Here is a 22944-nt window from a genome sequence, read left to right as displayed (position 1 = left end):
AGCCTCCACTCTACCCCTCTCCCCGAAGATATTCCTTTTATGTGACAACACTACGAGGAAAAAAGTCTTTCCTTTCAGTAAGTGCCCATATCCTTCTGAGGCCAGAATGAGAACAACAAAGAAATGCTTTTTGATACCTTGGCATCTACTTGGTGATAGCAGCGATAGTTGTGATAAGTTTGCCAGCCCGTCTGGAACAGTGCAGTGGTAGTCTCTGCCCAATTCCTCTGCCTGCCCACAGGACAGTGAATTAAAAACTTACCAACAGGTCCTGGCCCAAAGTAGTTAGCCCATCCACACCACTGGAAGATGGATACTTGTTTGGGTACTCCAGAAGAGTCAAAATGAGCCCAGCTGTCCTCTCTCAGCACCTTGTTTGCTCACCCTTTCTCATTACCTGGTTTGCTGTATGGAAATAGCCAGTCTGTTGAGCTGGTGGTCTAGCAGCTCTGAGCATCCATAATTCAGTGTCTGCCCTTGCAGTGTTAAAAATTATGCAAGAAGTCAGGTCCCACATTTTTGGTTTTGCCTATCTGCGATTACATGCCATCAGCCAGGTCTTCTCTACCCTCCTAGATGCCACTGGTGGCAGAAGCTCAGCACCACTCAGCATCATGCTCATTTGACTTTGCAAATATTTTCTTCCACTACAAAAATACTCTTTCCTGGTCTCAGATGCCCACTAATTGCCATTTGGAGCAAACACCTGCAGCTGACTTTTTTAGTTTTTTCCTCCTCTCCTTTCCCTGGTAACATTATGTTCTCCCAGGGAGGAAAAACATTAGCTTGGTGCTTGGGGTGATTCAATTACTCAGCAGTAGGTCAGAGAGAAAAATAAACATTGAATGCTGTTTCTTGCATCCACTAAACAAAAGCCTTGCTGGAGCACAGACGAACTGGAATTTCAGACAGCATCTTAGGACCAGTAGTCCTAAACTACTGAAATAGTTTGTACCCTTCTTTAGAATGCTTTATTAAAAAGGGGGTGGGGGGGTGGGGGGGTGGGGGGGTGATTTGCAACCTGTAGCTATGCATCCATAATCTTAAAAACATCTGGATTCATTACTTATTATCAGGCCTAAATATTTTTCCCCACTACTTGGAGGGAGGTGTGAAATTCAGCTAACATACAAATCCTGAGTTTCATTAATAATCACATCTGCTTTTGGAGAGTCCCATTCTCCTAGCAGATGTTTGCATAAACTAGAGGCAGATACAGCCAATTCCCACAACCTTCTTCCCAAGATTTGTTCAAAGGAAGACTGTGTGGCAGCATTTGCTACCTCAGCTTCACACTTTCAGTGGCTGTTGGCACACATGAAGTGTTGCAAAAGCTGCTGAGAATTTGTATTCACAGGAATTCACGCCAGAAATATTCATGCTGTCATCACGTTACAATAGGAGAGAACAATGCGGGGAAGTCCCATACAAAGAACAAAAATCATGCCCAGCCAATAAGAACAGATAAATAATGAATTAGAAGTAATGCACTTCTAAGAAGTGTAAAAATATTAATGCGTAGCAGGAACAGGGTGCTGAACCGTGACCAGGGAGGAGGAAATGATGCAACCAAGTATTTAAGCTAAATTTTGGTGCAAAGCCAAGGTCTCAGCTCAAGAAAGTCTTCATTTGGCTATCACCTGAACACAGAAACACCCAGACTTTCTTCTTCAGCACTTCTAAGGCATCAGCGCTCAACCTCAGCGCCTGGGCTTGCCAAGATTGAGCAACCCAGCGTTCCACCCAGCTCTGCCAGAGCAGGCTCAGCAGCAGAGCCGTTGGCTTGTGCGCCCAAGCAGGCAGAGCACATCTTCCAAGCCTGTGGGCACAGCTGCCTGAGAGTGGCCACAGAGGAGGTTTGGGTATTTACAACAGCCTCGCACTCACAGTGTGTAGCCAGGGAAGCAACGGGAACTTCTCCCTACATCTTATTGCCAGCAGGACCTGGCCATTGTGCTGGTGCAGCCCAGCTCCCTGCCCTGAAACGCTGCTTCTCTGCTGGAGAAGCCAAGAGGGAGGTCCACGTGGCAGGACACGGCAAGCAGAGACATGAAAGCAGGGTGCTGCTCTGCTGCTTCTGGCAGGGCACCCCTCGCCGTGTCCCCCTGGTGGTCTCTGTCCCCCTTGTGTGAGCTCCTGGGGACACGGGCTCTGGGTGTCTGTGACACAGTTGGGTGTTGATTGAGGCATGAGCAGGTCCCAGGGAAGGATACAGCCACCAACAAGCCCTTTTGCTCAGGTGTGCCTCCAAAATGCACTTTGGGAATAGTCTGACCAAAATCATACCTGCCTGAAGTGCCTTCAGAGAAGACTTAGTTATTCTTACAAACTCCTGGACTGTTACAGGTAACATCACCCCAAAATATCTGTTGTTGCTGTCTGAGCTGTAGCAGCTCTTCTCCAAAATGTTCTTCCCATGGTTTAAGGAACGCAAGGGATGATGAAACCGTCACAGCTCCTGTTTTGTCACTGTTTTGTCACATCTTCTCCTGTTTTGGCAGTGCCGAATGTAATAACCTCTCCCTTTCCAGAGCCACTGCCAGGCAGGTTTCTGGTTGAGTTCTCTGTTTACTTTCTCTGGTTTTTAAGGTGTACAAATCAGCACAGCCACGTTGACTTACTTCCAGAGCAGGAGCAATAGTGCAGTCCCTAAACTAACTTACATATGTACTTTTATGATAAATCTGAACTGAGATTTGTATTTATATCGGGAGCTCCCAGGTTACAGCCACTTCTCAGTGTGTTATCGGAGCTGGATGTGGGCATGGGCCAGCCCTCCCCTCCCTTTGCCAACATGCTCCGCTTCCACAAGGAAAATATGCCAGTGGGTAGGACAGAATAAGTTGCAAGAGAGGGCAAGGGTGGACAAGTGGCCTAAGACCCTGGAGCAATGAAACAGTCAGAGTACATGCAGCCTTAGACGCCTCCCAGAGAGGGGGACACAAAATACCGTGTGTGACATCTGACTCTTGGACTATTTTGCTTGATTTTCTGTGTGGGGCCTTGATCAAATCCCCCTCAGGTCAACAGAAGTAATTCTGGTGATTTCAGTGGAACCTGTGTCAACTTCAGCAAACTTTGTCAGAATAGACATACAGAGATCATCAGAGCGATGGTATATTTTATTAAGATCCTAATTCTTTAGTTTTAGTCTTTAAGGAAGTGTTTTCTTAGGGACATACCCAATTTCTCATGTTTCCTGTACTCAAGAATCACAGCAGAGAAACGATACTTTTAAATGTAATAACTCTGCTGGCTTATTTTTCTGCTGTCACATCTTAAATCACAGGGGATAAGAACCCAAAGAAAAAGCCTGAGAACTGAGATAAACCTCCTCCTCTTAAGATATCTGCTGGTTCAATATGTGCTTAGTGGGATTTGCAGGTACAGACTATCTAATCACATCGGTGGAGTGGTGCCTACCCACAAGAACACGAGCTAGAAGAACACAGAGCAACACTTTGCTATGGACTGATCAGCGTGGTAGGACTGGGTGGAGGAAGGTTGCTCTGTTCTTGCCTTTGTTTTTCTTCACTATAACTTTTCAAATGTCTCTTGTTTGGGCTGAAGTTTTATCCACTGTGTTCGCATTTCAGGCTGAATGTCTGGGGAGACAGTCTGGCTTTCAGAAACACAGCAGAAAGGAATTTACATTTTTCCAGCAGCAAGGCTAAGGCGGAGGAAACGTTGCTTTGCCCTTGCAAAACCCAAAATTTCCTTTCTCACACAGTTTAAGGACAAGATGTGGAACTAAGCAGTGAAGTAACTTTTAGGTCATGAACCCAGCCCATGAAAACCTGTCCAGATTAGCCCGTTCACAAGTTACCTCCTGACTTTGCTGCTGCTTGAAGAGGGACAAAGAGACTGCAGAGGGAGAGTGGAATTTCAGACGAAATCAAGGAGCACTAGGCTAACCTTGCAGCGTAATGCCAGTGAAACCTTGCCCTGCCTCTCAATGGATCTCTTGCTTCCCTGGGGAAAGCCTCAAGGTCACCAGTGTTATCCCAGCACCTTCTTTGCTTAGCCTTAAAGCTTCTTAAACCCTAACTGAAGCTGCAGGCAGTGCCAGTTGGATGAAACCTAAGTTCCTGGCAAAAAAAAGAAAAGACAAAGACACAAATTGGCAGAAGGCTTTGTGGGTACCTGGAAGAAAGAAAGGAGATTCAAGACTTGAAATTTCTGCAATCTCCATAACGTTTAGGAGATGTTTCTGTTCAAAGAAAGATATGGCAGAAAGCTGGGGAAATGTTATTACTGCAGGCAGAAAGGAGAACTTGAATTAATTGCCCAAGCACTCGTGGTGAGCTATCACCCACACCTAAAGTGGCTCTTGGAAGTTTGGGGTGCCAAAGAAGCAAAGAGATGGAGAAGCCTGAAAAGTGGGGGCCACTAGCAAGAACAGAGTGAGCTACCAGGTTTTTTATTTTCTCCCTTCAGCAAAATACAGTTTATTTACCCAACTAATCCACATTTCTGAGTTGAAAAATATCTCCCCAAACAACTGAAAGCTTAGTTTTCCCAAGCTGGGCACCCAAGCCAATGTTTTAGTAGGAATCTAATCTAAAAGCTGAGCACATGCCTTGTTGCTGCCAGTCAAGTTTTGGTAGAAATGATAGAAATGTAAAGAGATACACACATGTAAAATACCTCCTTACTGAAGAACATGTATTTGTTGCACTAAGGGTACATACACGAACATGGGAAGAGCACTGCATTTCTCTGCCTGACTCACCAGCAGTACCCACAGCAGATGCCAAAGTGCCAGAAGTTTGGAGGATGTGTGCGGGTAACATAAGGAGGGCTGATCCATCTCAGATGCTTTACTTCCCATTTTTAAGTTCACAGGAGTGCAGAGCAGATCTGATTCTCTGATTCATACCCATTTCAAGTTGATACCCATTGCCCCCAGTGCTGCCTGCACAGGAAGAGCATTCAATCTGAAGGTCTCACTTCTCTAAAAACCATAAAAAAACCACAGACTTAGACATATGATTTTAAAAAAACAAAAAACAAAAAAAAAAAAACAGACTGACTCCCAGGAAAAGCTAGCCACCAGACCACTCAGGTCCCAGAGCAGAACCCAGCACAGATCTACAGTCTTGTCCTTCACCCATGTCAAAGGCATTTGCACTGTCAATGCCTAAACATAAAAAAAGTCTGAAGCCTGAGCTGCAAGAAGCGAGGACTCTTTGAAAAAACCTAGAATACGCCTGTCCTCATATTCTAGGAAGGAAACCTTATTTTCCAAAGGCCTGCATATTCAGTGCATATTCATTTCTGGATAAATGCAAAATGACAGATACAGTACTCACAGCTCCTGCTCTGGTTGTCCACAAAAGGCACATCCTTCGCATCTGATAGACATTGCCTGTCCTGTAAGCCTCCCCTGAAAGGTTCATAGGAAGCATCCTCCACTGAAAGATAGGTCCTCCAGTGCAAACATTTTTCAGTGTAGCCTGATTTGTGTCCCTTCAGGGGATTTGGTCTGGTGAAATCAGACCTACAGCAACAGGATGAAGTGCAGAAAAGGTAGACAGGTAGCAGTGGCTGGGCAAAGTAGTGTAAAGAAGCACCGCTCTGGTCATTCTAAGTTCATATGCTCTTGCATAGTTGTGGTGAATTGGTTGGCACCCAAACTGCCTAAAAGGAGGCAGAGTAAGAGTTACAAGCCTTGCTTAAAAGGGACTTCAGTCTCAGTTGGGGATGCAGACGCTGAGCCTCCCAGACCACCTAAAGCGATGCAACATAGGCAGGGAAAGCTTGTCCAACACAATAAAACAGCCCCTGCAAGCCAGGCTAGCAAGGGTTAAGAGTCTCATAGCTGCATGTCCTTGGGATTCAAATGAAGCTGCAAATATGTGGTCAGAGCAGGACGATGCAGTCTCCCACCGGGCTGTTTCACAGACTGGATGATCCAGGACAGAGCTGTGTCCACATGGCTCCGCTGTGTTGCTTTCCTGTAAAGAGCAAAAAAAGCACATGGCAACTAGGAAATGCAAGTCAATTATAAACCAGAAAATCAAATAGCAGTGCCATCTGGTGTGATCAGCGTCATTCGCTCCCTGTGCACAATCCAAGTGCAAAGTATATAGATGGTAAAGAGCTGTTATAAGATATTCCCCATCTTGAAACCGTCAGGTTGTGATTTCACGAAGGGAAGAGGTCATCCTCACAGGCTCTCCAATACCCTGGGAAACGGAGAGGGTTTGGAGATGGCAGACACACCATTCTGTTTTTTTTTTTAGTGAAGTGGTTTGAAAGCTCAGCCCACTCAACCTGGGAAGCTTTGGGATGCCAATACAGCCTAAAAAACCCAAGCAAGCACCTTGTCTGGAATTTGCACTCTCACCCATTGTACAAGCAGCCTGGGTAACTCCCTAGACCTCCATTCACTGCTTTAACAGAGCTGATTTTAATGGAGCTGTGCCAATTTTGAGGGGCACACCTTTCCACTGGGCAACCACATTGCAAGCAAAACCCGAATGAGTCTATTTGACAGATCAGGCACTTACTGTTTAATTATACAGATGAGTAACACCAGTGAACCGGTGCTTTTTCTTTGCTAGTTTGTTACAGGGGAATGAATACAAATTAGGCTGTAAAACAAAACAACTGTGGTGTAAATAGTGTAATTGCTGTCTTCTCATCTGTGGTAATCAATGATCTGTGAGCCATTTTACATGGCTGCCCCAAGCCACTTCACTGTCTTACAGTCTGGGGGCAATAAACAACTCCTTTGCAAATGACAGAGAGGGAGATGTACTCACTCCAGTGTGGTACCCAGAGAGAGAGCTGTACTACATCGATGGGGATGCTGGCAGTACGGAAAACTATGCCAGCACTCACTTGACACGGAGAAGGGATGGACAAGCTGAGGCACACAGTAGCACACTTAATATAGGCAGGCTCTCATTTGATAACTCTACTTAGTAAAGTCCCTGGGAGGGATGTTTACCAGCGGTCACAGTGTATGCCCAACTGCCATGTTTTAGGAGAAGGCTTAATTGGTTGCCACTTATCTTCAGCAAAACACTTCAACTCACAGGTATGTGAGGCTGAAGTTAAGCTGAGGCCAATGTGTTTTACTAACTTGGGGGACACAAGGGGACTAAGATGATTTGCAGGATCTGGAGGAATATTTGGTAAGTGGGGCTCCTTCTTCATGACAAAAAATCAGATGAAGGTGCAGCCCTGAAACCCCCTGAGGGCCATGTCTCTCCATGCAGCACATGATGTCCTGGCCTCAGCTTCCCCATGGAGCCCTACGTGTGCCCTAAAGAGTAAGTGGGGGGATTTAGACAGTGATTTCATGACCCCTTTAGTCCAGTGTTCCTCTTGACCACTGCTGCAAGGCCCACCCTCCTCCCCCTCGGTGCAGGCATTTGGGCAGCTCGCAGGGGAGCAGGGCTGGGGGTCCCATCCCTCTGGGCACTGCCCCGGTCCCCTCACACCTGCAGAGCCACATGGCTACAGACATTAGGGAAGACAGTCAAACCAAAACCCAGCCTGCCCTGCAGAGAGCTGCCCCAACAGGCCAGAAGCAGAGGAAAGCAGTGCTTTGTCAGCTGTTGCCCCAGGATTAGGGACCTCACTCGGTCTTTTCTCAGAAAGTGGAGAAATGAAATAGGGCTGTGGCTGGTTTGTCCCATATCTGGGTTGACAGCTCTGGGGTGACAGGGCTGACCCAGAACACAGAGCAGCATGGAGGGTCCCAAAGGTCCAGGCTTCCTTCTTATCCAGTGGAATATCTGAGCCTCTCCCCCTCTGTGCAGACCAATTGCCCAATGCAATGCAATTTGGATGAGAAAGCCGATGCACAGTTCCACTCAAGCCAAGGAGAAGGGACTGTCACGCTGCCAGCATCACAGTCACTCCCATTCAGGCCTAAGATACCCCGTCCTTCATCGCTGTCCTCGGGGGAGGCAGAGCTTTCACCCAGGAGTGAGAGACAGAGCTCAACCCCCTTCTTGCCAACGACACAAGCACAGCCTCCTCCTGCAGCTCTGGCTCCAGCTGCGCTTCCTCAGCAGCAGTTGGAGCCTGTCAGGGTGGGCGCAGCCCCCAGCGAGGTCAGCCCTGCGTGAGAAATCAAACCGCAGCTGCAAAAATGGGAACTAGAAATCAAGTGCTCAGTCTGTGGTCGCTACAGCACAGATGGGTATAAGAGCGTGGAACGAGCACCTGCGCGGCTCTGCCTGGAGGCTTCTGAGCCCAGCACCGCGTTTACCTGTGCTCGACCAGAGCCCTGAGTGCACCGTGCCAGCCTGCACATGCACTGCAGGGAGCTCGCCGCCAGCTCAGCTCCGCGCACTGGCTCCAGCCTCAGGAAAGGCATAACCCTGAACCACAAACACCCCCAAGACAGGCACGGTTTGGTGTGAACCACTAAGCACCCAAGCCTGTGCATAAACGGTGTGCTTCAAAGTGAAGCTGCTCTGCCTTTGCCATCGCTGGGCACACGCACACACACACACAGAAGGTGGGTGCAGACAGGAGCTACTTGGCTTCACAGCATAAGTCAGTAGTTGAGGCAAGTCACTAATCCTCGGGTCTCTCCTTTAGGCTCTTTGCTCTGGCACAGCAGCATCCTGCAGGGTTTGAGCACACCCAGATGCTCTCAGCACAGACCAGGACTCACCACTTCAGTGTCCATTTGCAGTGTTACTGGTTCCTGCGCTGCAACTGCGATGAGAAAGAAGGAACCTGGCAGCAGTCATGCCACGCTCCCAGCAAAACTGACACAAGCCATACTCTCCCAATTTCAGTGCTGTTGGTTCTCCTCCCACCTGCCTCTCCCGCATGCATGGTGCTGGTCTCTGTTCCCCAGCCCTGGGGCTGCCCTGTGGTTCCCCTGGCTCCCCTGCTCCCTGTGGTACTAGCGGGGCTTTGCAGGGCAGCATTGAGACCTGGAAGCAGAGAGGACATGGCTGCCTGCTCACCTCCAACCCTATTCAAGAGCTAAACCAGCTGGCAAGGGATGTTTTCATCTTGTTCATTTAGGACAGCTAGAGGAGGGGCTTTTTTCCTCTAAATCAGCATGAGTTCAAGAAGGGAGTTCACATCCAGTTACAAGCACATGTGCTCACATCTTGGCTAGAAATGATGGCCCAGCTTTTCCCAAGCTCACCTTTCCAGTCGTAACGAGAAATTCCTACCTGGCCTGCAGTTGACCAGCATGGCTGGAGTTACTGCTGCTTACAAATTGACCCTCAGAGGGGAAATCAGTGGAGTCTCTGCTGATTCCACCAACTGCATATCTGACCTGCATGGTGTAGAGTCTTAAGGCACCATTTAAGCTGTCCCTAGCTTGTATTTAGCAAACATGGTGGGGGGAGGAAAAAAAAATGTGCAGGCATCCTCCCAGGTTTCCTGATACCACAGCTCATAGCTGTTTCTTTCATAATTGCCAGCAAGCTTTTTATATCTTCCTGGAAACAAGAGTCAGTCATTTGTCCAGACAAAGTGCATCACCTTCTGTGATCATTCCATCAGTGCCGGATGCCTGGTACAGCAGGTGTGGGTGCCCAGACCCTCCTAGGACCAGTGATGGCTCGGGTGGAGCGATCACACAGTCTGCGAACAAACCCCTTGCGCATCTCACTGAGAAGCTGACAGGGATCATAACCCAGAGCTTTACAAAGGAGCAGATCTCAGAGCACCTAACACCGGTAAATAGGACATCTCTGTGCATGGGGACAAAGATACCCATCTCCAAAGGCCTTCAGGCACCTAATGGGCTCCGAAACCCAAGTCACAGCACCAACCAGGCACAGCAGTATGGCGCGATGCTGGCTCTCCTGTTTGCCCCTGTTATTTCCCCAGTGGCTGTGCCACACTAATACCCACCACAGGAGGAAGTGTGATAGTGGGGGTTTTTGTTTGTTTTTTTTTCCACCTCCGTGCAAGGTGAAAACCTTGAAAACCTTCTTAGACTTCTTTGGGTTTGATCACTATCAGCACCTCCCTGCCCCCTCTCAGAGCACCGCAGCTGGCTGGCAGTGCTCCCATTTCAAGAGCATCCTGTCACACCCGTATCTCTGGGTCACCAGCCTGTTGTGTAGCTGAATGCTGCTCTGCATGTGTTGCTGCTTCCAGAGGCTCTGAGGTTCTCTGTTTTTAATCAGATCCCAGATTTCCTCCCCCTACACTGATTTGTGATCCTAAAAGTGGCCAAGATTCACATCTTCCTTTTTGGCTTCTCAGGGGGTATAATCTTATCCACAGCAGATAACTAATGAACCCCATCAACCTCAGTGCAATGACACTGTCTTTACCCAGCTGTAACTCCAAACAGCACGTGGCCATTGATTTCATACCATGTTTCAGACACTTCATCACACTTCTGCTTCTTTTTTTTTTTTCATTTGACACAGAGTAATCTCTTTTCTATGTCCTGTTCACACCAAAATGAGGGTTTCAGAAAAAAAAAAAAATTAAAGAAACTTTTTTTGGCCTGAAGAAGGCAAAAAAGATTGAAGTTCACAAACCCACCTCCAAGTGGAAAACTGGAGCCCTCCACAATTCCCCTGCCCCTGTGTGGAAGGGAAGCACCCCACGCTGCCTCCTGCGCCTCCAGGGCAGTCCCGCAGGCGTTATCTGCCCCCTCCCATTCCAAGGGCCTGACTCCTCCGGCATTTCTGCTCACCTCCCACGTTACAGGCAGCCTGGACCTTTCTGCGCTGTCCTCATCTGCTCCCGGGGGAAAGGCGAGACTCTCCCCCTCAGAAAGCCCAGCCGCAAATGTCCAAGCTGTGGAGCTCCCAAGCGTGCGTAACGCTGCCCGGCTGAAAGCCCGTTGTCCCTGCGCTGGGTACTCAGAGCAGCCAGAGCACACACAGCCCTGCTGAGCTCCTCTAATTGAAAAGCATTTGCCTTATGTCCCTTCTCCTGACCATCAGAAGATCCCCCAAAAACCTCCAGGATCAATCAACGGTACCAATTGGGAGATCATCCTTGTAAAACAGAGGTGAGACGTCAACGCAGGGACCTGCACCTGCTTTAATCCAGCTGTCTGAAGAAGTATCTCACCCCGCAGCCCAAGCCATCAGACCACGCACTTCGCCTGACTTGTGCTCTGCGGACAGTGCCCTGCTGTGTCTTCCCTTGACCATTGCGAGGTGATAAAAGCTGGCCGGCGTAGACAGGCCCATGTGCACACTGCAGCATTGGTGTGCAGTGCTCTCCAAGGGTCCAAGGCAGCCCCCTCGCTGGGGAAAGGCTCCAGCTGCCTCGCTTGAGCAGGGGATCAGGTCATGCCCCCGGTGAACTGCAAACCCACCAGCTGCACAGGGCTTCTCTGCACTCGAAAACATAGAGGTTTGTGTACAGAGCATCTTCGCAAACCTTCAGAACAAAAGCCAGCAGCTCACCAAGAAGCTCTGTGTGGGTATCACCAGCAGTGACTATCTGGGAAATATCAGTTATTTCCAGCCAGAGGGCTGAAGGCAGCTATTACCATCCTGCTTGTCATCAAGCTCCTTCAGTGCAAAGAGACTGCAGTAGCCGCATGTTCCTAATGGTCTTCATTTTGATGAGGTAAAAGAAAACTGATCTTTCTCTTATTTCTCTCAGGCCCATAGGAAGCTGAGCTCAGTGCAGGAGCAGCTTTTGCTTCGTTACTTATGAGTAATGCAAGTTTGAACTCAGTTTTCAAAACACATGTCTCACTAGCTAGGAGCTGCTAGACTCTAGTTATTCTTAGCCCCTAAGTCACTGTGATAAGAAGCTAAATGAAAGTGATTCCCAACAAAAAACATACTGAAGTGAAAATATTTATCATACTGCTTCTGGAAATGAGGAAAGGCTCTTCATTTTCAGGGCGAAAAACACGCTATTTCTGTAAGAAACCACTTTGAGGTTGAGGTTTACTCATCTGGACTTCCTGGAGTGAAAATAATTGCAAGGTGTTTGTAAGGGGCCCTGCCTCCCTCCTCCCACCCGGGATCTCATCTACAAGTTTGATGGGGAATTCACAGACCAAGAAGAGCAGCTGCACCAGACACACGGGTTCCCAACCCAAGGGAGCTGCCACGGTACAATACTGCCCATGGATGCACTGCATCTGCGGGGAGGGGATGGTAAGAAGTCAAATGAGTAAATCCCATGCCCAACATGTGAGACTGGACAAATGTGCTGTTCTGACTTGGTGGTGTCTTACACCAGCGTAACTACTTCTAGCAGGGTGAGCTCAGCACAGAAACAAACCCTTTTCTGGCAGAGCTTTTGATGCAGGTAAATGTGAGCTACCCATTCCCCATTCATTTACAGCTCTGTTCACCGAGCTGGAAAATAGAGCACAGCACCTACACACCTCCCCAGCTTTTGTCTTACAAATTTGTTAGATAATGTCAAGCTGAAGCTTTTGGGCTTGTCTTTTTAAAAGCTGATGACAGATTTAAAGACCAGTTTTCCTAAGCCCTGCACAGATTTCTTAATAAATAAAACTGAAGTGAGCATAACAAAAGATATCTCTCCCTGTACATCTCACACTGCTTGCCTCCTTCGAGCATCACAGCAATACTTGGATACATGAATATTCATTCAGGCAGTCCACAGCAGCTTTCAGCAGCACTGCCAGGATCTGGTCCGACTGCCTACAGGATGGTCTTTGGGATTCAGATCTTCCTCTGCTCTGGGGAGGAGTTACGGGTCTGTGGCCAAGCACAGCCAACACTGCTGTGATTTGTGGGATCTGCGCCGTGCTGCCAGGAGCCGTGACATGGACTGCTCATCCTTAAGATTTGGCAGCCTGAAATGATCCAGGCTTAGCGTTTGCTCCAGCCACACCGAGAAGTCCTGTTGGGGGAAGCGGGCCCCAGCGCTACCAGCCCCGCTGCAGCCCTTCAGCAGGCATGGTTCCTCTGAAACCTGTGTGAGACCCCAGTGCAGAAAGGCGACGCTGGAAATGCCTTGCCAGCTTTCCCTCTTGCGCCAGCTTCTGCCACTGGTGCGCCAAGGGGCAAAGCTCCCCCGGCCGCTGCAGCCACACTTCTCCCTCCTCTTTACACCGGCTTCAGGTCCCCTCTGGTCGCTGTCTGCCAGACACTCAGGAGACACAGAGCACTCGAAAATTTTACAAAGAACAGATCAGGAGGGCTGAGCCCACAGGTCGCCATCGCATCTGAAATGAGTTTCTCTGGGCACACATGTGCCAGCGCTGCTTTGGCTTTGCAGCTGCTGACGAAAGCCCACTGCAATGACCTGTCCTTCATGCTGAGCCTGGCTTTGCAGGGAGAGGACTGGTTTGTCCAGCCTGGAGCAATTCTCTGCACACCACCAAGGCCACAAACATGATTTTCTCTGATCATCAAAACAGTCAGGCACAGGGCAAGGCAATATAATATGAATGAAACAAGCATGAGGCAGCCCAGACTGCTAACAGCAGGGAAAAAAGAGCTAGACAGTGACTTGAAGGCTTGCAACCAAGCGAGGGGTAGAACATATCCTGCCCTACCCTAATATAGCTCTTGCAAGCCTTATGACTCAGTGGTTCACCATGTATCACCACTCCCTCCCTGGTTTCCTCCTGCAACCAAAAGAAGCATTTACTGCTGGCCCACAGCAATGTTAAGTAACAGCCTTTGCCATGCTGGTAGCTGCCTGGCCCCATAAACATGGGGTGGAGATGTGGCATATTCCCCCTGCAGCCCACCTAGCTGCAGGAGGGGACATGTCAGTCCATACACGGCCGAGAACACAGGAGGCAGGTCCCTTGAGTAGGCTCCAGGGCTAAGCACGCTGCTTTCTGAGGTTAGCACAAACCCCTGGGGCTCAGTGCAGCTGTTACATGGCTGGAATGAGGGAAGGGACTATTATGAAAGCAGAAGCTCGAACCAGTGAGATGCAGAAAGCTGTTGGTCCTCCTTACCCCATCCTACCGTTAACCCCAGAGCCTCTGCCCCAGCTCTGCCATTCAGATCTTAATCAAATTCAACTCAAAATTAGTCTTTCTTCAAGCAGTTTTCTGATGAGTAACCAAGTCACATCAGTGGCTGAGTCATAAGAAGCAAACCTTTGTGCAGTGAGAGCAAGCTATGGAAACTCCCTGTCACATCAGCTTTGTGACTGCCGTCTTCAGATATTTCCAAAAAGGCAGCTTCTCTGTACCACAGTTAACTCAAAAGCTGTCAGTGGCAGGGGATAAATGTTTTGAAAATGTTACCAAATGATTAAATGCTACCTTAATTGCAAAGAACAAAAGCAGAACTGCACAGAGGGAGGCAGGCTGGTTTGCCTTGTCCCGTGGTACGTAATCCCGTGGGGACAGAGGTCTGAGTGCTCTTGCAGACTCTGTTGCCATCGTTCTCTGTCACCTTGGAAGAGTCAGTGTCAAGGTCTAGCACCAATCTGAAGGTCAGTCTTTAAAAGAAGTCTGACGCTCGGTTTACTGAGCTCTTTACAGCTCAGGGGGAAAAGGTGAGAACACTTACAGGGGGACCACGTATGCCCCACGTGTGGTATGGGACCACAATCCTGCCTTTGATAGCAGTGAACACTTAGGCAATAAGGACATGGCATGCTAATCCTAATACTTTTCTAATCCATGTGCAGTTTATGGGCTTTCTGGTCCACAGTTTGTGTTGGATCTTTATGATTAATAGCCTGAATGGACCTTTCTGCCCTGAATTTCTCTAACCACTTTTTAAAGCCCTTTATTCTTCAGCATCTACACCAGAACAGTGAGATCTACATTTTAATGTCAGGCTGTGTAAAGCAGGACTTTCTTTTCTTTGTTTAAAAACTGCAATACTGAAAAAAAAATGAGTCCATTTTATGAGCCCAGGTTCTCATTTTGCAGAAAAAAGTGAGTAATTTTGTTCTCCATTCACCTTCTCCATTGCACTTACGACATTGCAGCCTCAACCACAGACCCTTTCAATCACCCCTCTTTCTTGTCAGCAAAAAGTCTTCTCATGAGAAGTGGTTCTACTTCTACCATTCTACCATTCCCATTGCCTTTCTCAACATCCTTTCTGCTTCAGCTTGTTTTTATTTCTTTCAGCAAGGAAGTTAAGAACTGCATGCACTGCTCTGGGTGTGCAGCATCCTAGCCGTGAGTGCAAAACATTTCTAGAGTAGCTTATTATGTTTTCTCTTTTGTGCTCTTTTCCTGTTTGAACAATACCTAACAACCGATTTGCCGTTTTCTCTCTGCTGAGCATTGAGTTGACATTTTCATAGGGTTATACATGATGAGTCTAAGCTCTTCTTTCCGAGTGGCAATAGCTAATTTTAGACCTCACCGCTGCGCGTGGTTAGGGTTGGTTTGTTTTCCTTAAGTACATGAATTGCATCTGCTGTTCTACCATTCAGCCAATAACCATTATGAGATCCTTCTGTTAATCTTTACTGTCAATTTTAATTTTTATTATTCTCAGTAAACTCTGTATCATCAGGAACTGCTGTCAATTTCTTATTCACTTCTCTTCCAGATCACTTCTGAATACACAGAAAAGCAACCCAAGATAAATCACTGTAGCGGTCTATTAGCCCCTTCCTTCCCAGCTGTGAAAACTTTTTCCTTCATATGTTTTAACCAGCCATCAGCCCATGGAAATGGCTTCCTTTTATAGGTTGATTGATTGTTCCTTTTATATTTACCCCTTTGACCACTGATTTAATCCTCTGTTATTTTTTCCCACCAATTTTCCAAGGACAGCCTGAAGTTTCCCGTATATTTTTTGTAGACTTTTCTAGATCCCCATCCTAAGGGACCTTGCTGTTGAGCTCTTCAGAAAATCTGCCCGTTCATCGCCATGTGTCTTCACAATATTTGAGGAATGTAAAGAGTAAATACTAAAACCAAAAAAGTAAATTTACAGGAATGTCACAAAGCCTCAGAGTAAATGCTGATGGTAGTCAAATGTTTATGTATTTAGAGGCAAAGCCATGTATTGAGTCATACATGTCACCAGCTCCTCTGCTGGAACAGATCTCTGTGTTCTCAGACTGAACACTGAAACGTACACAAAGATTTTGATGTTAATAGAAAAGGTTTATGTGTTATTATGCCATGTGACATGGTGCCATAGGAGACAAGTCATTCATGCCAAGCTCTGACAACTGCCACTGCAAAAACTCTTGCCTAATGCTAATCAATGAACTAAAGGTGATCAAAATGCCCAAATAAAAATTGCTTCACCCAATAAAACAAATGATGATTTAGCAAGAGTCTCACTCTGGTTGCTTTGCTCTCCAGGTACAGTCAATTATGCTAACAAAGGTTGAAAAGTTTGCGTTGCACACACACACTGCATCTTAAGCTGATGATCTCCAGTACAGCAATCCAAACATTCTTTGCATTATGAGCATAACACAAAATGAACTGCGCAAATATGTTACATCCCCACAGAGCTTTGGGGGCAACTTACAAAAACTATCGCTAATCTGCATACTACCACTGCTTTACATGCTTGAGCAAGTGCCGTTATTCTATTGTTGGAGTATCTCGGGCATCTAAGGATAGGCTTTAGAAGTTGTACCTTCCTCCTTTTTACACAAGGAACAGAAGTGCAGGGAGTTAGTCTGTATAATTACCATAGCATGGGCCTCAAGCTACCTGTAAGGCCCAAGTTCTTCTTGGGCTGCTTGTTTGTTGGCCCTGACTTCAGCCAAGAAAAGGTATTTAAGAGAAACAGAGCTTACAGGGATAGGAGAGAGAAGTGATGAACCAGTTTGGCATCAATAAAGCATTTTTCTCTAAAATGGTGGCAAAAATGTTTTCTGGCTTTGTTACTGGGCTTGAAATTGAGACCCTTTGGCCTCATAGCAAGATGTACTTAGCTTGGCCAGGAGAAGACAGAGACACAAAATAAGCATTTCCTTAAAACCAGAACGGTAATGGGAAACAGGCTGACTTTATCCTCACGGTGGATCCAACCATGGCTCTATTATTTGCGGTCAAGCATGATGTATGCATGTACAACCGCCAAATTATCAAATATTCCAAGCTATTGTTGAGCAGAGATTATGGGGTCAGGCTTTGTTCTGCTGCATGCCCCAGCTGTGAAAGAGAGCCTTTGTAAAGGCAAATGGCCTGCTGTTTGTGTCACTTTCCCTCCCCAAAATGAATTCTGCATTTCTCCCAAAGACACACACTAGGTCTAAGTCTTGCTCTCACAAAGGGACTCTGTCTGGGTGCCTTTGCTCAGAACACAGGTTTTGTTTATCAAAACTGCTCATGAAATTTGGTGCCATGTTGATAATTAACATGCAGAACACGCTGCTTCTCAGCAAGCTAGGACAGTGGAAATGGTGATCCTAAAGGAGAAGGAACCATGCCTTTCCCCACCATGGTACTTCCACCCTCCCACCACCTCAGGCAACCTGGCTAGGTCAGTGCTGGTTTAGCACCAAGCTGTCTTTAGAAACAAAACCCCCCATGCTTTGCTCAAAACAAAGACCTTCTGGGGAAGCAGTGAGACAGCCTTTTGCAGATATCATACCTTTTTAATCAGTCTTTTGATAAGTCGCTTAGCTAGGACTGTTGCAGACATGGTTTCAAAGAATGGATAGTGAACCAGGCTTTGCAGATGTGAAGGGCTACCTCCACCTATGAGGAGCAGGCTGGAAGAAAGCTCAAAAACATAAGACCAGCTGTACGGGGCCACACCAGTCTCCATCCAGCTAGCCTTCAAAGCACTTACATTCAATCTCTGTAAGTGGTTGAACCAGACGCCTCGCAGTTGCTAGTGCAAAGAAGAGCAGGTAACGATACCCACCCCTAACACATCCTCAGCCTCTAGCATTTTGCAGCTTAGGGACTTCCAGAGCCAGAATTGTCATCTTAATAGCCCTCAGTCTATTTTTCTTCCATGATTTGGTCTTCAATGATTTTTAATAGCCACAAAATCCTGCAGCAGGGAGTTTCACAACTTATGTCACGTTATGTGAGGAATCATCTCTTGTTATATGCCTTGAACATTTCTTCTACTAGTTTTTTTCTGAGGTTATAATTCTTTTGCTGGAGAAGACACTAAATAGCTGGACTGTGTTTGCTGGATCCAGCCACAGTGCCCTACAACTTGTAGGGCCCAAGCTTTTGCAAAAATCCTTTCCCAGAGATGTAACATTATTTTTGCTGTATCTGCATCTCTAGTATTCTGGTGAGGGCAAAGAGATAGGAGTTGTGTCATTAATGTAGTAATTTGGCTACACTTAGTCCCTGTAACACACATCTTAAGCTGGTTGGTCCTTCTTCTTGTGGCTGTGGATTGGTCATTCGAAGGGTGATGGAGGGAGTTTCCATTACAAGAGACAGACAAACCTACATAGCCCGTGAACTTTCACCTCCTATCTCAAAGTGTATGAAACACATCAGGCATACAGGATGCAGGGGAGAAAGGAAGCCACCAGTGAACCAAAATCAATGCATGAGATGTAGGCTGAGCCTAAGGTATCTGAGGAACAAGGAGGGAACCAAAGGAGGGGTCACCTATCCAAAAGCACCCCACCCCACATTGTGAGAGCAGCTGTCCTTGGTCACCACCCAAAATGGGAGGGCAAAACTATATTTCACAGCCTTTCTTTACTCCTTCAGGCCACAGAAAGATGTTTGAATAAAAGGAAAGGAGAATTTAGGACCAAACCCCTTTGTGGTCACTGAAACTGGTGTCTGCTGTTGCAGGCAAACCCCTAGTCAATCCCTTTTCATGAAGCAATGAAGCTCCCTTTTAACTTCGCCTAGGATTCTTGGCCTTTTATCTCCTGACAGAGATATCGCTTTTCTGACCATTAAAAAACCTGTTCTCTTCTCCAGTGTAAATGTGTTCATTTCTCATTAACACCCATTTGTACTTGGGCCAGTACAGTTCACAGGCTTGAATACCTGGGGGGATCTTGCTCCTGCGTAGCACTGACATCATTCCTGAAATACTCAGAGATGATCACATCCCCTCTCAACCCTCATTTTGTTATGCTATATCAGCCAAAGTGTTTTAATCTCATGCTGTAAACCACCACTAGCATTCCTTTTCTCAGCATCTGTTCCCCTTTAAATTCACCATTCTGGGAATTATCGAGAATTACACACAGCATTTCAAAGGATGCTCCTGGTTGAATTATTGGCAATGGGGACCTGAACTCCAGCAAGATGGACTTAAAAGCGGGCAGCTTTCCCACCAGAGCTAGAAACATTTCCAAGCTCTGGCAGACATAGAAATCTTTACCCCATCTGGATAAGAGACAGAGGCAGGGAGCCACACATTACCTGCACCCCCAGTTTGGCTGAGAGACGTATATCCCACCACCAAATGGGACACCTGGATGAATATTCTCTTGAGTTCATAGCTGGTTCCCTCATTCATGGCAAGTGACAACAAGCATGGCTTTGCCATGTACCTGGAAGAGTACCAGGCAGGCTGAGGAACAGAGATTTATAGCAAAGCCAGAGCACTGAATCAGTACAAAATTATGTCCCGTTAGTCCATGCTTTGAATGTGCCTGAATAATCAGCGCCAGAACTACAGTGCTTTAAAAATCCATTACACAGGAAACACAGCCATTAATCCTAAACTGCAATTAGGAAGAAATCTGGGGGTGAGAGGAAGGAGACTTTAGCCTCTTCTTTAACTGCAATGGATGTTTGTTCTGGAAGCTTTTAACTTCTTTGAAATCATGTTTGCAATGCAATCGCTGTTGCTGGGGAAATAAACGTGATGGCACAGGAACAAAAAAATGCTCTCGAGTGGGGAGTAGGCAAGAGGAGCAGATGAGTCCTTATGAAACAAAGGACTCCCTTGCTCTCCAAGTGTTGTCTCTAACAAAACAAAATATGAGGCAGAGTGACTGAAAACATCTTAGAAAAAATGACTGTGCTTAGCTACATTATATAATAGGACATCAGTGAGTCTTTATCTAAACTACACAATCTGAGGCATTTCACCCATTCTACGTCTCTAGGCTTCATAAATGTTGGTTGGTTTTTTTTTTATTTTCCTCCCGTTGCAACTACTGAAAATGTGTGTCTAAATCCTCATGTATGTATGCACCATCATTGCCTTACAAATACTAGATTGCTTCCCAGTGTTCTTAATCTTCTGTGGTGCAGGGAACACTAAAACACAAAGATTATTATGTTCTTGGTATTACAGATAATATCTTCGTCTTTGAGGCTCTTATCTCTCCCGGGGGGCCCCTCCCTCAGGAAAATTCAACCACTGCCACTGCTTTGCAACTCAAAACCAAAAGCATTTTTCTTCTGTGTTCTGACCTTTGCTGTAAGCATTGCAAAGGGCTGAAGTGAAGAAACAAAAGACCAGGAATACTTCTGTGCAGTACATGCTCTTAAACCTCTGGCACTGCTGGAAATGAGTCCCGCTTTAATCTGAGCAGGGACAAACACAAAACCAGCTCTCGTCATCAGACCTTGGGACAACAATTCCTGCAGCTGTGCAGTAATGACATTCTCAGCTTGGCAGATCTCTTATCTAAAACTCAGCTGCTTGGTAGGAAGAGGAATCTCTGCACAAACATTCACGTCTCTCAGACATTCACAAGCTCTGCTGCAGCCCTGCTTTCATGTCATAAGCCCCAAGTAAATGTTCTAGTCCACCTGAGAGGCAGGGCACAACTGTAGGTAAAAATCTCAGAAACCTCATGTGGATCCCAGAACAGCAAGAAAAAAGAGACCAGAATTAAAAAACTTTGATCCAAATATTTGGCATTTAAACTAGATGATCGTTGTAGGTCCCTTTCAACTGAATTATTCTATGCTATGCTATGCTGTGCTATGCTACTCTGTATTAGTGTAGGCAATGAGAAGCATACAAGCTAGGAGTGGTTTGGCAGTAGCTTGTTCCACTGAAAAATTTGCTTTTTAAGAGCTCAATTCAGCCAGGGCAACAATCTCCCCAAGCTTCAAGGCTGCATCTTCTAGCTGCAGTAGTGTTTCTTTCCACCCCTTTTACTGTGGGACCAAGCAACCAAGGACCAGCATCAGCATGCTGTTGAACAAAGAGGCTTCCCATCAGATCTTTTGCCTGAACCAAGGCAAAAAAAGTGGCTAGCTGTGGATTAGAAGAGAAAAAGTGGCTCATGATGTAACCAAAGAAGAATTTGGTCCATGGGGTGGATTTCTATTTACACATTTCTGATCTAATTGGTAGTGATAGCACCAAACAGAAATGGCAATTCAGGCAGACACTGAACAGCACCTCCAGTGATCACAGCCACTCCAGGCAGGCAGATGAAGAGCCCAGGGAGAGTTCAGCCTGCTTTTTGAGGATGCAAGGTTTCAAGGTGCAAAGCACACTGCAGATACAGGTCCAGGGAAGCAAATCAGCTCCTGTATCCCCTCAGCCACATCACATGCACATCCAGCTCTGGACACACATGCACAATGTGGCTTTATCCCAACAAAGGAGCATTTGTGTGTTCACTGTTCGCCCCCGCACTCATATCTGCTTCAGTCAAAAGGGATTTGGGTGAAAATGAGGGGTATTTACATAGAATTTCATTTTCTTTCCTTGCCTTGTCTTTGTTGAGCTTTGTTCCTCATTCCTACATGATGATGAGAGCCTTTATAGCCCAGCAGTTATAATTTATCTTCCATAAGCAATTTTTAGGGCCATATGTACTGTCACCCTCATGTCCAGGTCAGAAAGCATGACTGACAAGTGTCGAGCATTGGGGTAAGGATGAGTAAAGCAGTGACACGCAGAAGGGGAAGAGCTCCCTTGCTGTCTTTTATCGGCCCCAAGTACAAGGTCACAGTGAGCTGCAGGTCTCCTGCATGTAGCACAGCTCCCGAGCCTCCCTGCTACCCCACAGTCCTATGGGTATGGCTGATAAAGGGATTTAAGGGTCCACTGGCCAGCTGCCCCAGCACACACAGCCGCCACGGGGAAGAGAGGCCACAAACCTGATACTGAAAATGCCTGAAATGGGTTTATACATGAGGCAGCATGAGGGGAAGCCTCAGGGGTTGCATCACGGCCAGAAGCAAGGTGTCCTGCCTGCCTTCTGCAAGGCCAGCCCTGCTCACATGCCAGGGCTGCCCCAGCGTGGAAGGGGAACAGACCAAGGCAAAGAAGAAGAAAAATGCACTCGGGTAGGAAAGATTGGGGTTCCCTGTTCCCCATCACACACCCAAGTAAGAAAAACTTCCAGAGGAGGGGAAAAAGGCTAAAGCAAAAACAGCAGCAAAAAACAATTACTATTTCCTAAATAACAAATAGCCCTTTCACGATCAGGTTTATATTCTCAGCGAAAGATTCCAGGGGACACATCCATTTTTCCTGCTATGTAGATTTGTAAAGCAAATTATGTACCCACCTAAGCACTGCACAAGATGCCACTTAGAAACATTTATTTTGGATAAAAGAAGAACTGAGCCACGGTGGTTAACTGCCATCCCTGAAAGATGCAGTCCTCTTCCATTTCTCTCCTCTTCCACTAAAAACAGAGGAGTGTTTTATGAGCAAATGGTAAAACCTCAGGTCTCATTTTCCAATTTGAAGTCTCGGAGATGATCCGCACCGTGTTCTTACCCTATAACTATCCTCCTGTCTCCCGCAATCACACTCAGTGGCCTAAGCTCGGCTCTTCCCGGCTTGCAGCAGCCCTTTGCAAAACACTTCATCGTGATTTTGAGGTCAGCTGTCCCCCTCTCCACCACCCATGGTTTTCCCTGTCGGGTTTTCTCGCTGGATGAGGAAGCCGAGCGGCTCTGCCTGAAAGCAGAGACGCCTATTGGAGACAGCACTCCTGACCCACAAAGGGAAAGAAACTTTCCCACCAAAGTCTCCCCGCTTGGCCGACAGCATTTAGCTTCACTCCAGTTTCCCCGCGCACCCGTGGAGCCGAGGCTCCGTGCTCGGGGGGAGGCGCCCCCCGCTCTTTCCCCAGCCGCTGAAGGCGAAGCGCAGCAGTGGCGGAAGCCGGGGCGCAGGGTCCCTGGGCTCTCTGGCCGCCCGGGCAGCCTGTCCCCAAGCTGTCGCGGTTCCC

At 47.1% G+C, this 22944-nt stretch overlaps 1 protein-coding gene across 4 annotated transcripts in view; it reads right to left on the bottom strand.

The window, feature by feature from the left end:
* TMEM179 (transmembrane protein 179) overlaps nucleotides 1-22897 on the bottom strand; it is a 95012-nt gene extending 72115 nt beyond the window's left edge. Inside the window, exons 1-2 of one of the 4 annotated variants that reach the window (XM_080394271.1) lie at nucleotides 8639-22897; nucleotides 398-5957 (exon numbers count right to left, since the gene is read on the bottom strand). The gene's annotated coding sequence lies outside the window, so the exon portion shown is untranslated. Of the gene's footprint in view, nucleotides 1-397 lie in introns of all 4 variants that reach the window. The other 3 variants (XM_080394272.1, XM_080394269.1, XM_080394270.1) reach the window with 3 other exon arrangements.
* Between the last annotated feature and the right edge of the window lie 47 nt (nucleotides 22898-22944).

The sequence above is a fragment of the Falco punctatus genome (genome assembly GCF_963210335.1).
Source record: "Falco punctatus genome assembly, chromosome: 7".
NCBI classification, from domain to species: Eukaryota; Metazoa; Chordata; class Aves; order Falconiformes; family Falconidae; genus Falco; species Falco punctatus.
The sequence above is the reverse complement of the archived record's forward strand: the minus strand, read 5'-3'. Positions and strand labels throughout refer to the sequence as shown.